At 44.4% G+C, this 14,799-nt stretch overlaps 1 long non-coding RNA gene and 1 other non-coding gene across 3 annotated transcripts in view; one reads left to right on the top strand and one right to left on the bottom strand.

Annotated features, from left to right (window-relative positions):
• LOC118152242 (uncharacterized) overlaps positions 1 to 12,897 on the bottom strand; it is a 35,495-nt gene extending 22,598 nt beyond the window's left edge. For both annotated transcript variants that reach the window (XR_013533431.1, XR_004740783.3), the window contains exon 1: positions 12,853 to 12,897. This is a non-coding gene — a long non-coding RNA (uncharacterized LOC118152242). The remainder of the gene's footprint in view (positions 1 to 12,852) is intronic.
• On the top strand, positions 5,720 to 5,883 carry LOC118152655 (U1 spliceosomal RNA). Its single transcript, XR_004741385.1, has one exon. It is a non-coding gene; the product is annotated as a U1 spliceosomal RNA (small nuclear RNA).
• Positions 12,898 to 14,799: the final 1,902 nt, after the last annotated feature.

Below are 14,799 nucleotides of genomic sequence, written 5' to 3' on the forward strand. Positions count from 1 at the left end.
TTGATGCAAATTTTTCTCTTTTTTTGAGATGGAGTTTTGCTTCTTTTGCCCAGATTGGAAGGCAGTGGCGTGATCTTGGCTCACCACAACCTCCGCCTCCCAGGTTCAAGTGATTCTCCTGCCTCAGCCTCCTGAGTAGTTGGGATTACAGGCTTGTGCCACCATGCCCAGTTAATTTTTTGTATTTTTAGTAGGGACGGGGTTTCACCATGTTGGCCAGGCTGGTCACAGACTCCTGACCTCAGGTGATCCACACACCTCTGCCTCCCAAAGTGCTGAGATTACAGATGTGACCCACTGTGCCTGGCCATTAAAATTTTCTTTTGAGATTAGGTCTTGCTCCATCACCTAGAGTATAATAGAGTGGTATAATCATGGCTCACTGCAGGTTCAAACTCCTGAGGTAAAGCCATCCTCTCACCTCAGCCTCCAGAGTAGCTAGAACTACATACAGGTGTGTACCAGCATGCCTGGCTAATATTTTTTTTTTAATTTTTAGAGAGATGGGGGTCTCCCAATGCTTCCAGCTGGCCTCAAACTCCTGGGCTCAAAGGATCCTACTGCTTCAGCCTCCCAAGGTGTTGGGATTACAGGCATGTACCACCACACTCAACCTGTCATCAAATTCAATTTTGAAAAGAGAATATGAAAATGGACACTCTCCTACAATCTGATGAAATCTGGCACAAATTTTTTGGTTATCTGGCAGTATGTCTCAAAGACATAGTATGTGTATGGGCATGTACATCTAAGTACCTACATAGCACAATTACACCTCCAGGTATTAATCCAAAGGATCATCATGATCCTGCACATTTGAGAAAACTAAACTGTAAACCACTGGAATGTCCAGCCACGAGAAAGTGGATAATGACTTTGGGCACACCCACACAGTGGACTGGGCAGACACTCTCCTACCTCCACTACCTGATTGGCCGAATAAACTGACATTCTCCACTCTCCTATAAAACACTGGTGGTTGACAGGACTCTTGGATAATCTGTACATTCGTGTGAAAAATTCCACACCATGCCGCCTAAGACTCAGCCATATTCATTCTAAAAACCCATTTATGCCAGTTGTATTTGTCATTAAAAGCATGGAAGCCAGGCGTGGTGGCTCATGCCTGTAATCCCAGCACTTTGGGAGGCCAAGGAGGGTGGACCACGAGGTTAGGAGATCCTGACCATCCTAGCTAAAATGGTGGAACCCCATCTCTATGAAAAGCACAAAATACTAGCCAGGCATGGTGGCACATGCCTGCAATCCCAGCTACTTGGGAGGCTAATGAGGGAGGATCACTTGAATCCAGGAGACAGAGGTTGCAGTGAGCCAAGGTTACACCAATGTACTCCAGCCTGGGTGACAGAGTAAGACTCCATCTCAAATAATAATAATAATAATACCAGGAATAGGCTGGGTGGGGTGGCTTATGCCTGTAACCCAGCACTTTGGGAGGCTGAGGTGGGTGGATCACTTGAGGTCAGGAGGTTGAGGCCAGCCTGCCTAACATAGAGAAACCCGGTCTCTACTAAAAGAAATACAGGCCGGGTGCAGTGGCTCAAGCCTGTAATCCCAGAACTTTGAGAGGCCGAGACAGGTGGATCATGAGGTCGAGAGATCGAGACCATCCTGGTCAACATGGTGAAACCCCGTCTCTACTAAAAATATAAAAAATTAGCTGGGCATGGTGGCACGTGCCTGTAATCCCAGCTACTCGGGAGGCTGAGGCAGAAGAATTGCCTGAACCCAGGAGGCGGAGGTTGCGGTGAGCCGAGATCGTGCCATTGCACTCCAGCCTGAGTAACAAGAGCAAAACTCCATCTCAAAAAAAAAAAAAAAAAGAAATACAAAAATTAGCTGAGTGTGGTGGCATAAGCCTGTAATTCTAGTACTCAGGAGGCTGAGGCCTGACAATCACTTGAACGCAGGAAGCAATGTTTGCAGTGAGCCGAGATTATGCCACTGCACTACAGCCTGGGTGACAGAGTGAGACCCTATCTCAAATAAATAAATAAATACCAAGAGAGAAGAGTTGTTGCTTTTTGTTTTTTGTTTTTTTTAAGATGGGGTTTCTCCATGATGGCCAGGCTGGTTTTGAGCTCCTGACTTCAGGTGATACACCCACCTCAGCCTCCCAAAGTGCTACGATTACAGGCGTGAGCCACCGCACCTGGCTAGTGAAGAGCTTTTTTTTTTTTTTTTTGACACGGAGTTTCGCACTTGTTACCCAGGTTGGAGTGCAATGGCGCGATCTCAGCTCACCGCTACCTCCGCCTCCTAGGTTCAGGCAATTCACCTGCCCTAGCCTCCCAATAGAGCTTTTTAAAACAGATGTACGTGAGGCTGGGTACAGTGGATCATGTCTGTAATCCCAGCACTTTGGGAGGCCGAGGCGGGTGGTTCACTTGAGGTCAGGAGTTTGAAACCAGCCTGGCCAACATGGTGAAACCCTATCTCTACTAAAAATAGATAAATCAGCCAGGCGTGGTGGTACACTCCTGTAGTCCCAGCTACTTGGGAGGCCGAGGCAGGAGATTTGCTTGACGCCCAGAGGCAGAAGTTGCAGTGAGTTGAGATCACACCACTGCACTCCAGCCTGGGCAACAGAGCAAGACTCCATATAAAAAAAAAAAAAAGTCTGGAAATTTTTCTTTCTTTAAAAATAAAGATGGCAGTCTTGCTTTGCCAACCAGGCTGATGTCCAACTCCTCACCTCAAGTGATCCTCCTGTCAGCCTCCCAAAGTGTTGGGATTATAGATAGGTATGCGCCACCATACCTGGCCTAGTCTGGAAACATTTGCACATGATCAAGGAGGTTGTATTGTCTTTAGAGTTCTTTTACACTCTGAGCCAGGCACTGTGGCTCACACCAGTAATCCCAGCACTTTGGAAAGCTGAGGGAGGCAGATCACCTAAGGTCAAGAGTTTGAGACCAGCCTGGCCAACATGTTGAAACCCCCGTATCTACTAAAAATACAAAAATTAGCCAGGCATGGTGGTGTGCATCTACAATCCCAGCTACTCAAGAGGCTGAGGCAGGAGAATTGCCTGAACCCAGGAGGCAGAGGTTGTGCAGTGAGCCGAGATCTCTCTCCATTGCACTCCAGCCTGGATGACAAGAGCAAAACTCTGTCTCAAAAAAAAAGTCTTTTACGTTCTGTCCTTATTCATCCATTCCATAGAAATCAAAACTGGATACAGGGCTGGTTTAGACAAGAAACTGAAATAAGTGGACCCTCTCTCCAAGGATGAGCCTTATGCCTGTAGCCAAAAGACTGCAAAGTCAAACAGGGCGAGGTGGCTCACACATATTATTCCAGCACTTTTGGAGGCTGAGGCAGGTGGATCACTTGAGTCTAGGAATTTCAGACCAGCCTGGACCACATGGCAAAACCTCATCTCTACAAAATATACCCAAAAAAGTACGCGTAGTCCCATCAAGTTGGGAGGATCATTCCAGCCCAGAAGATTGAGGATGAATTCACCTGAGCCTGAGTCTGCACTTCATGCACTCCAGCGGGAGTCACAGAGTGAGACTCTATCTCAAAAAAAAAAAAATTGCAAAGCCAATATACTGTTGTTTAAATTTAAAATAAAGAGTTTAGGCCGGGCGCGGTGGCTCAAGCCTGTAATCCCAGCACTTTGGGAGGCCAAGGCAGACAGATTACGAGATCAGGAGTTCAAAACCAGCCTGGCCAATATGGTAAAACCTGGTCTCTACTAAAATACAAAATTAGCTGAGCGTAGAGGCACGCACCCAGTTCTTGGGAGGCTGAGGCAGAAGAATTGCTTGAACCCAGGAGTCAGGAGTCAGAGGTTGCAGTGAGCCAAGATCATGCCATTGAACTCCAGCCTGGTGGACAAAATGAGACTGTCTCAAAAAAAAAAAGTGCTGCGTCTTAGAACCACAGGGGACTTACAGTGGTTTTATTACATCAAATAAATTATTTTTGGATGGTATAAATACAGAATTTGATGACAAGAGTCCTAAGTTCTAATTTTGATAAGAAGACATAGAAACAACACTTTATTTTGTTTTGACATAGGGTCTCCCTCTGTTGCCCAGACTGGAGTGCAGTGGCATAATCAGGACTCATTGCAACCTCGACCTCCCAGGTTCAAGTGATTCTCCCACCTTAGCTTCCTGAGTAGCTGGAAATATAGGCACTGTCACCACACCTGGCAAATTTTTTTTTTCTTTTTGATGGGATTTCACCATGTTGGTTGGGCTGGTCTTGAACTCCCAACTTCAGGTGATCCACCCATCTTGGCCTCCAAAGTGCTCGGATTACAGGCCTGAGCAACCACGCCCGGCCTAATTTTTTACTTTTAGTTTTGGTGGAGATGAAGTCTCCCTATCTTGCCCAGGCTGGTCTGGAGCTCCAGGACTCAAAACGATCTGCCTGCTTGAGTCTCCCAAAATGCTGGAATTGCAGCTGTGAGCCACCAAGCCCAGCCTTGAATTCTTAAAATTATCTGTAGCACGTGTGAATAGAGTTTGTGAACTGTACAAGAACGTTAAAGTCATAATCGGCATGCACCTTAGAATCTTGTAGCAGAGTTAGGCTTTTGCAGGAATCTCAGCCAGACAGTAAATATTCCCCAAACAATGACTCTTTTCAGAGGCTTGTGCTGTATACAAAGACACAGATTCCTTAGTAGTTGTCCATATCCCATTAATGATGATCATTTGAATAGAATGACCTGGGGGTGAGGGGTCATCAGTTCCAGTATCTAATTCAGACAATGCTGACCCCCAGGCCATCTGGCACCAACCCCATTTGCACTCTAAGCTGTTGTTACCAATTCTCCCTGAGCAACACTTTAAAAACATAGTCCCTGGTAAAGAATAGCAGAAAGCTACATTACAAGTAAAATTAAATATCAATTCCAAATGTAAATTTTCTTATTGTTTGACAATAAAAAAAATACAATTTAAATAATAGCAGGAATGGGCTGGGCAGGGTGGCTCATGCCTGTAGCCCCAGGACTTCAGAAGGCCCAGATAGGCAGCTCACTTGAGATCAGGCGGTTGAGGCCAGCCTGGCTAACCTGGTAAAACCCTGTCTCTACTAAAAAAACTACAAAAATTACCCAAGTGCACCTGTAACCCAGTTACTCAGGAGGCTGAGGCCTGAGAATCACTTGAACCCAGAAAGCGGAGTTTGCAGTAAGCTGTGGTTGTGCCACTGCACTCCAGCCTGGGACACAGAATGACACCCTGTCTCCAATAAATAAATAAATAATACCAAGAGTGAAGAGCTTTGAAAAACAGATACATGTGAGACTGTGTGAGGTGACTCGTGCCAGTAATCCCAGCACTTTGGGAGGCCGAGGCTGTGGTTAACCTGAGATCAGGAATTTGAGACCAGCCTGGTCAACATGGTGAAACCTTGTCTCTACTAAAAATGCAAAAATTGGCTGGGCGTGGTAGCTCACGTCTATAATCCCAGCACTTTGGGAGGCCAAGGCAGGTGGATCACAAGGTCAAGATATCGAGACCATCCTGGTCAACAAGGTGAAACCCCATCTCTACTAAAAATACAAAAAAAATTAGCTGGGCATGGTGGTGCATGTCTGTAGTCCCAGCTACTCAGGAGGCTGAGGCAGGAGAATTGCTTGAACCCAGAAGGCAGAGGTTGCAGTGAGCCGAGATCCTGCCATTGCACTCCAGTCTGGGTAACAATAGCGAAACTCCATCTCAAAAAAAAAAAAAAAATTACCCTGCAGGGGAGATACCATGATCACGAAGGTGGTTTTCCCAGGGCGAGGCTCATCCATTGCACTCCGGATGTGCTGACCCCTGTAATTTCCCCAAATGTGGGAAACTCGACTGCATGATTTGTGGTAGCAGGGGACTGTGTTCGAGCTTTCCCTAGATAACAAATAAAAATAAATGAATAAATTAGACAGGCATGGTGGTACACACCTGTAGCTCCAACTGTTTGGGAGGCTGAGTAAGGAGAATTGCTTGAACCCGGAAGCAGAAGTTGCAATGAGCTGAGATCATGCCACTGCACTCCAGCCTGGGCGACAGATCAAGACTCCATATCAAAAAATAAATAAATAACTAAGGCTGGAAATGTTTCTTTCTTTAAAAATAAAAATGGCGGTCTTGCTTTGTCAGCCAGGCTGGTATCCAACTCCTCACCTCAAGTGATCCTCCTGTCAGCCTCCCAAAGTGTTGGGATTACAGGTATGAGCCATCACACCTGGCCTAGCCTGGACACATTTACACCTGACCTATTACAACCTGGGGGTTGTAATAAGTGTCTCTAAAGTTCTTTTACATTCTGAGCAGGACACTGTGGCTCACACCAGTAAGCCCAGCACTTCGGGAAGCCAAGGGAGGCTAAGGTCAGAAGTTTGAGACCAGCCTGGCCAACATGGTGAAACCCCCGTGTCTACTGCAAATACAAATCCCAGCTACTCAGGAGGCTGAGGCTGGAGAAACCCTTGAACCCAGGTGGCAGAGGTTGTGCAGCAAGCCAAGATCTCTCACCATTGTACTCCAGCCTGGGCTACAAGAGCAAGACTCTGTCTCAAAAAAAAAAAAAAAAAAAGCTAGGGCCGGGCACGGTGGCTCATGCCTGTAATCCCAGCACTTTGGGAGGCCGAGGCAGGTGGATCACGAGGTCAAAAGATCGAGACCATCCTGGTCAACATGGTGAAACCCCGTCTCTACTAAAAATACAACTAATTAGCTGGGCATGGTGGCACGTGCCTGTAATCCCAGCTACTCAGGAGGCTGAGGCAGGAGAATTGCCTGAATCCAGGAGGCGGAGGTTGCGGTGAGCCGAGATCATGCCATTGCACTCCAGTCTGGGTAACAAGAGCAAAACTTCGTCTCAAAAAAAAAAAAAGAAAGAAACATTATTAATTTTACCAGTCTCCTGAGTTGGTTCTTTAATTTGGCTACTAAAAAATTTTAAACTACCTACATAAATAGCTTTGTGTTTCACATTATCTATTCTTTAATTTCTTAATGTTTCAAACTGACAGAAAAAAACTATATGTATATATCATGTACAACATTTCTTTTTTGTTTTTTTGTTTTTTGAAGCATAACATTTCAAGTATATGTTTATTGGTGAATCATCAAACGCACTACTTCACAGTTATTTTTCATTTTTGTAGTGGAAACACTGAATATCCTCTATGTATTTTTCTTTATTTTTCCTTTTTCCTTCTCTTTAAGACTAGTCAAATGCAGCAGTAAGAAGCAGGGAAAGAGTAGAACAAAAAGTTCAATCCACAATTGACTCAATGACCAGTTGCGATAACTCACTACCTTCAAACTAGTCTGTATTTTTCAATATAGTATTTCTTCATTAATTATAGTCACCATGCTGAACAATATATCTTTCTCTTTTTTCTTCGACGGGGGGTTGGTGGGGTGGGGACTGGAGTCTCACCCTGTTGCCCAGGCTGGAATGCAGTGGCACAATCTCAGCTCACTGCAACCTCCACCTCCTGGGTTCAAGCAATTCTCCCACCTCAGCCTCCCAAGTAGCTGGGACTAAAAGCACGCACACCATCATGCCTGGCTAATTTCTGTATTTTTAGTAGAGACAGGGTTTCACCATGTTGGCCAGGCTGCTCTTGAACTCCTGACCTCAAGTGATCCATCCACCTCGGCCTCCCAAAGTGCTGGGATTACAGACATGAGCCACCATGCACCCGGTCATTTTTGGCTATTTGCATGAAGAATGCCAGTGGTATTTTAATCGAGAGTGCACTGAATCTGGCTGGGCAAAGTGGCTCATGCCTGTAATCCCAGCACTTTGGGAGGCCAAAGCAGATGGATCACCTGAGGTCAGGAGTTCAAGACCAGCCTGGTCAACATGGAGAAGCCCTAGCTCTACTAAAAATACAAAAAGTAGCCAGGCATTTGGCACCTGCCTGTAGTCCACAGCTACTTGAGAGGCTGAGGCAGAAGAATTGCTTGAACCCAGGAAGCGGAGGTTGCAGTGAGCCAAGACTGCGCCACTGTGCTCCAGCCTGGCGACAGAGCAAGACTCCGTCTCAAAAAAAAAAAAAAATATATATATATATATATATATATATATATTTCAAATTCTATTTGTTGTAACATCAAACACAGATATAAAAGTCTCCAGCGTATAAGACCTCCATCCTACAATGTTAATTAAAACAGGAGGGAAATTCGCTGGTGGAATCATTGGAAACTTTCAGGTGTGATTCTTTGGAGGAGAACATGGGGGCAGAAGCAGAGTCAATTATTTTTTAGGAGTTTCATTGGATTTTAAAAACCTTTTCTTTCAAAGTTGTTAACTGAAATGTCAGGAACGGGTTACATTGTTCACTGATCCCTTCCCCAAACAAAGAAGAACTTGCTACTTGGAGGCCCCTGATCAATCACTAGAGATTGAAGTGCAAGAAAGGAAACATCGTTGACTGGAGATGTTGTTCCTAGACCTCCACAGGCTTTGCAAGTATCTTGGCAAATATAGTTAAATAAAATATAAAAAAAAGATTGTAGTTGTCTTGCTTTTTCTCACTGTCTGCATTTCAGATGTAATGAGAAGAAAATCACTATTTTATGATAATCTTATATAGTTGAGTTTGATAAGAATGACTTAGAAATGCTTCCCAATAAAAAAGAAAGAAAGAAATCAAAGTCCAATAAAGACCCAGAAGAGAATAAAAATTACTAAAAGTTACAGGTTTTAAAAATGTAGTTTCAAGATAGTTATCTGAAAAATCATAGATCAGTGTAGATAAAAATTAACATTGTCCTTCCATATTAGCATTTGGTATTAGCACTTGACAAATACTTAAATGTTGAATGTCTGATGAGCATTTACTTCCCAATTAGATTTTTTAGTTGTTTATTTTCACATTTCTTGAGGCAAGCGGTACAGAATGTAGTGGCCAAGGTCATAGCTTAGGAGTGGTTTGAAACCCTGCTTCTCTACTTACTGTGTGTCTGACCATGGGCAAATTACTTAACCCCTCTCCTCCCCAGTTTGCTCGTCTGTAAAATGACGGTGATGAGACTCCTTATCTCCTGTGGCAATAATGAGGATTCAATAGGACAGCTCACATAAAACTCTTAGAATGGGGACTGGCATTTAGTAAGAGCTCAATAAATGTTAGGTATTTTTATTTTAAGTTCTGGAATACAAGTGCAGAATGTGTAGGTTTGTTACATAGATATATGTGTGCTGTGGTGGTTTGGTGTACCTGTCAACCCATCATCTAGGTTTTAAACCTCGGTTACAATACTATTTGTCCCAATGCTCTCCCTCCCCTCACCCCCTACCTCCGACAGGCCCTGGTGTGTGTTGGTCCCTCTCTGTGTACATGTGTTCTCTTCGTTCAACTTCCACTTCTAAGTGAGAACATACGGTGTTTGGTGTTCTGTGCCTGTGTTAGTTTGCTGAGAATGATGGCTTCTGGGTTTACTGTTACTTATGTCATGCCAAACCATACAATGTTATGAAAATTACTGTGATTATTGGTCAAACACATATGCCATTGGAGGAAAAATAAAATAAATTCTCAATGTTTACAGAAGAATACAGGAAACTGCTTTTCTTAAAATGTATTCACATGGTCTTTCATTTCTAAAGAAGCTGGTGTTGGCCAGGCACGGTGGCCCATACCTGTATACCTGCACTTTGGGAGGCCAAGGCAGAAGGATTGTTTGAGCTCAGGAGTTCCAGACCAGCCTGAGCAACACAGTGAGACCTTGTCTCTAGAAAAAAATTAAAAAATTATCCCAGCATGGTGGTGCATGCCTGTAGTCCTAGCTACTTGGGAGATTGAGGTGGGAGGATTGCTTGAGCCCCGGAGTTTGAGGCTACAATGAGCCATTATTATGCCATTGCACTGCAGCCTGGGTAACAGAACAAGACCCTGTCTTAAAAAAGGAAGCTGGTGTTAATCTCCCCTTCATGTAACCCACTGCACAGATGTGTGTAGCTCCAAGTGCACACAGCCTTCCATCTCTCGGCCTAATGTTACAGGAGAGTGGAGCTGGGGGAATTACAAGCAATTTCAATGAGGGGAATAGGTAGAAAGAAAACAGCTGGAAATCCCTGGAGTAACCTTACTCGTCTGATCAAAAGTACACATCAGACTGGCAGAACTCTTGTTCATGTTCAAAACCAAAGGTTGGTAAACTTTTTCTGTAAAGGACAGGATAGTAAATAGTTTTAACTTTTGGGCCATACGGTATGTATCATAACTGCTCAGCTCTACTTCTGAAGCACAAAAGCATCATAGATAACAAGAAAAAAATGGATTGTGGCTGTCTTCCCATCAAATGGTACATACAAAACCTGGGGTGGGTCACAGTTTGCCAACCCCTGATCTGGAATACACTTGAATGTGGTGCATAGCCTTCATTACGTTTCTTGTAAAATTGTCTCAAATTGAAGCTGGAGGTCCTTTCTTACCTCAGATTCCTTCTTCCACTCCCCCGACATTTTATATCTGCAGCTTTATTCTGCTGGCAACCCAAAAGGTCAAGGCTTGGCTCCATCCCGCAACACAGCAGGATATTGGCACAGACTCAACCCTCCCAGGTTCTCAGAATGGAGCTCATACAAAGCTAAGCCTCTTGATGATATTGACAACCTCACAGAGCTCAGTGCTTAGTATATTTTGTTTTTTGAGATAGGGCCTTGTTCTGTCATCCAGGATAGAGTGCAGTGGCACAATCTCATCTCACTACAACCTCTAGCTCCCTGGATCAAGTGATCCATCCATCCCAGCATCTGAAGTAGCTGGGACCACAAGCACAAGTCATCAAGTCTGGCTAAATTTTGTATTTTTTGTAAAGATGGGGTTTCACCATGTTGCCCAGGCTGGTCTTAAACTAAGCTCAAGGGATCTTCCTCTCTCGGCCTCTCAAAGTGCTGGGATTACAGGGATGAACCACTGTGCTTGGCCAAGTAATTAGTTTTTAATGGAAAATGAGTCTGTATCTTTTAAGATCTTTGGAAAGATATCCATTCTTCTTCCCTCACGGCAGCTAGCACAATGTCCTACACCCAGTAAGTATTTGTTGACGTTAGTTTGAGGTCATGGCAACTGTGACTTTATCCCTTTATACAGTAGTTTGGTGAAGACCTGGCTTTCTAGTTCCAGAAGCAGAACTGAAGCAAATTCCTTTTCTTTTGGGAAAACAGACCTTTTGCAAAGAGACACAGACTTGCACAAGAAAGCAAACCTGTCTTCCTGAGACTCATAGGGGAGTGAGTGGGGAGGTGTTGGAATTCTCAGGGGAAATTATGGGTTATGGTTTCTTTCTGTTCTAGATAAGGGTTGGGCACAGGCAGATCCTGGAAAAAGTGGAGTCCTTTATTGCCTAGTGGGAGATGGCATTTCCAGGAGCAGTCCTGGCTGGTGCAATGGTGGCTGCTTGTACTCTTTCTTTAGGCTCTTATAGGAAGATAGCCAGGGCAGCTCCCTAAAGAAAACAGCTGGGTGGAATCGTTATCCTTATCAACAAGGCTAGATCACAGGGGCTGGTGGCCTTATCATATCAGGGCAACCAGTGATTTCACCATGTCACCAACTACTCCTTTAGAAACCAACTGCATTGTGACATTTCAAGCATAACAATAGTGCCCAAATCCATTCTGCCATATTATAACTCAGCTGCATCAGCAAGTTTATTGCTAAAGGCCTAGAGTCTCAAATTCTTTATGAGATAGCCTAAAGACATAAGAAAGAAAGTCTAATTTCACCATAGCATTTACTTGGCTGTGTGTACGTGCACACGCCAGGTCCCAGGAATGAGGAAATTTCCCCAAAAAGCTCTAATCAATTCACTTTAGTAATTTCTTATTTGTTTCACTCTGATACTGAGTTTTCTTCTCATTCAAACATTCATTTATTCATTGAAATACTAGAAATGTTAGTTGAGTGTCCTCTATGTATCTATCCATTGTCCTAGGTACTGTGGATGCCACTGTAAATAAAACATGTAAAACACTTGCTTTCATGAAGTGTATATGCAAGAGTCTGACAAAGAAATATGCAAGTGAAATATGCAAATGTCAGATGTTGATAAGTGCAATGGAGATCAATGAAGTAGGGAAGGTGGTGAGATAGCTGCAGAGATGTAGACTGGTTGGGGGGATGCTGTGAGCAGTGGGACTCAATCCCTTTCAACCTGGCCCCTGTCACTCGTTCAGACTAGTGCATCCCTCCAGAGAGCCACCCTCGATCATCCTGGGCCTTCACAGAGGCTACCCTCCTGCCCTTGTCCCTACTCACTTGGGCGACCCCTCCTCACACTGCAGGGCTCAGCACACTGGCCTCCAGAAAGCCCCACTTCTTCCCTCACCAGCGCTGACCTGAGGCCCAGGCCACTCTTCTCTGGCCCCCCACTTCACCTGGTGCTTCTCACGCTGAAGGATCTTCATGGCTGGGGGCCTTCCTGAAGAGGCTATGGGCTCATGGAGGGTGGGGTATGTCTGTTTCCTCTGTGTCCATTACATAATCTCAACCACATGAGGAAGGAAAAACTCTACAAGGAAAGGAAAATATTCTCTCCCTTCTCAATGGTTGAGATCAACCATTGAGAGATGAAAGAAAAGGAATTGAATATTTTGCATGTAGACATTAGGAGATCTTCAAAATCCAAAAGCTATTTCAGATTTTGAAATTACAAATGACTGAAAACCACCATGGCACGTTAAACCTATGTAACAAACCTGCACAGTCTATACATGTGCCCCAGAACTTAAGAGTACAATAAATTTAGAAAAAGAGAAACTACAAATGAAAATGCTGTTGAAGTGTTGTACCAGTTTAAATAGCTAGGAAACAAAATATCAATCTCTATAATCCATCTAAACAAAAGCACTTACTTTTTAAAAGAGGAAGATGTTTTGGGGACCAAAAGAGAGAAAACCTATGTGAAAGATCCCCAGCCATGATTGGCCCCTGCTTTGCTCTGAGCTCATGAAAAACCTTTGTGACGTCATAACAAACAGGCCTATATAAGGCCCTGGCTGGGTCATGGTTTTTGGTCTGATATATCCCTGGAAGCTTCTTTGGTGACCTGTGGACTCAGACCAGCTTAGCAATTGTGAGTTGTGTGGGGTGTGTGTGTGTGTGTGCGTGTGTATCTGTGTGTGTTTCTGTGTTTGAAGAGGGTTGTGTGGGGGTGTGTTTGGGGTGGGGGAGAGTTTTTGTGTGGGGGCGCTGGTGTGTTTTTCTAGTTAGCATTGTTAGCATAGTTAACATAGTCAGTATCGTTGCTTAGTATTTTAGTGTACTTTGATATAGTCAGTATTGTTGCTTAATATTTTAGCATAGTCAGTAGAGTTAGAGTAGTTGTATAGCTGGTGTAGAGAGATACCAGGCACCATGAAGCAGGGATTGGCCTCCATCTCACCTGCCCTGGGGCCACTGTATTATCAAATACTGAACTTCATAGGCTGTGGTGCCTTTGGTGAGGTCACGCTGGCCCAGCACTTACTGAGTGGCACCCGGGTGGCGGTGAAAACAATCCACAAAACTGGCTTCCTCACTAGCCACAGAGAGATGACTATTTTAAAGTCGGTGTACCACCCCAATATAATTAAACTCTATCAAATTATTAACACCACAGAGGTGTGCCACTTGATAATGGAGTATGCATCAGGAGGAAGCCTATCCGACTGGATTCAACACAACATCGTGATGGAGAAGGAGGCCCGAGTCATCTTCCAGCAGATGCTGTCTGCCATGAGGTACCTCCACAGAAAAAAAATAGCACACAGAGACCTGAAACCGGAGAACATCCTCTTGGACAGTAAAGGAAAAATATAAATAGCAGATTTTGGCTTAGCAACAACTTACTATGAGGGGCAGAGGCTGACAGTAGGTCATGGTACCCTACCCTACATGGCCCCAGAACTCTTCGGGGTCCAGGGCTACCAATGCCCCACCATGGATGTTTGGAGCCTAGGCGTCACTTTGTTCGAGATGGTGTCCAACACTCTGCCCTTCTTCTCAGTGAGTCCTGTGCAACTCAAATCCATAATTATATCTGGAAAGTATGTTTGCCCGCACTTCTTTTCAGAAGGCCTTAAAAGCCTAATGAAAACACTTTTAACATCTGACCCCAGAGAGCGGCCGACAGTAGACAAACATGAGGGACCTGTGGGTGAACAACGGCCAGGAGTTGCCTCCAACAACACATGAAGAGCAAATTGTAGACCACCCGAACACTGAAACCATCCAACTGTTGGTGGCCATGGGATTGAAGGCAGAAAACATCTCAAAGGCAGTTAAAGAAAACTTATTTAATTATCCCATGGCCACCTACCTTATTTTAGATGGAGAAAAAAAGCAATCCACTAACACACTACAGTCTCTTGCTCCTGGGGATCCCACATGTTCTTTAATGACTGAAATTTCCAGTTCACCTGCCGGCCTGCACAAGAAGCCAGAGAGTTTTAATCCAGACCCATACAGCTCTTGTGTTATTCACAAGCCACAGCCTCCAAGCTGTCCCAACCACATGGTTGCTCACTTCAGCAATGGTTTCTTAGCCCTCAACATCCGTGACCCCGGCACAGCCGTTAGGATACAGGAGTGTCTGGTAAAGTCTATGAAGATTATACCTGGAGCCACCCTCAGGGAACATGGCTAATATTTCGGTCCTATACCCGCATTGTCTCTGAAGCAATAGAACAGCTCAGTTTTGTAAGCCACACAATCCTGTAAAATGAAGCCATCCTAACTAACCAATTCAAACCCTCAGATAACACCTCTAAGTCTTTCTCTTGGTTGACTCTAGTACAGCAGGGAGCCAACATGTTAAATTT

The sequence above is a fragment of the Callithrix jacchus genome, chromosome 3 (genome assembly GCF_049354715.1).
Source record: "Callithrix jacchus isolate 240 chromosome 3, calJac240_pri, whole genome shotgun sequence".
NCBI classification, from domain to species: domain Eukaryota; kingdom Metazoa; phylum Chordata; class Mammalia; order Primates; family Cebidae; genus Callithrix; species Callithrix jacchus.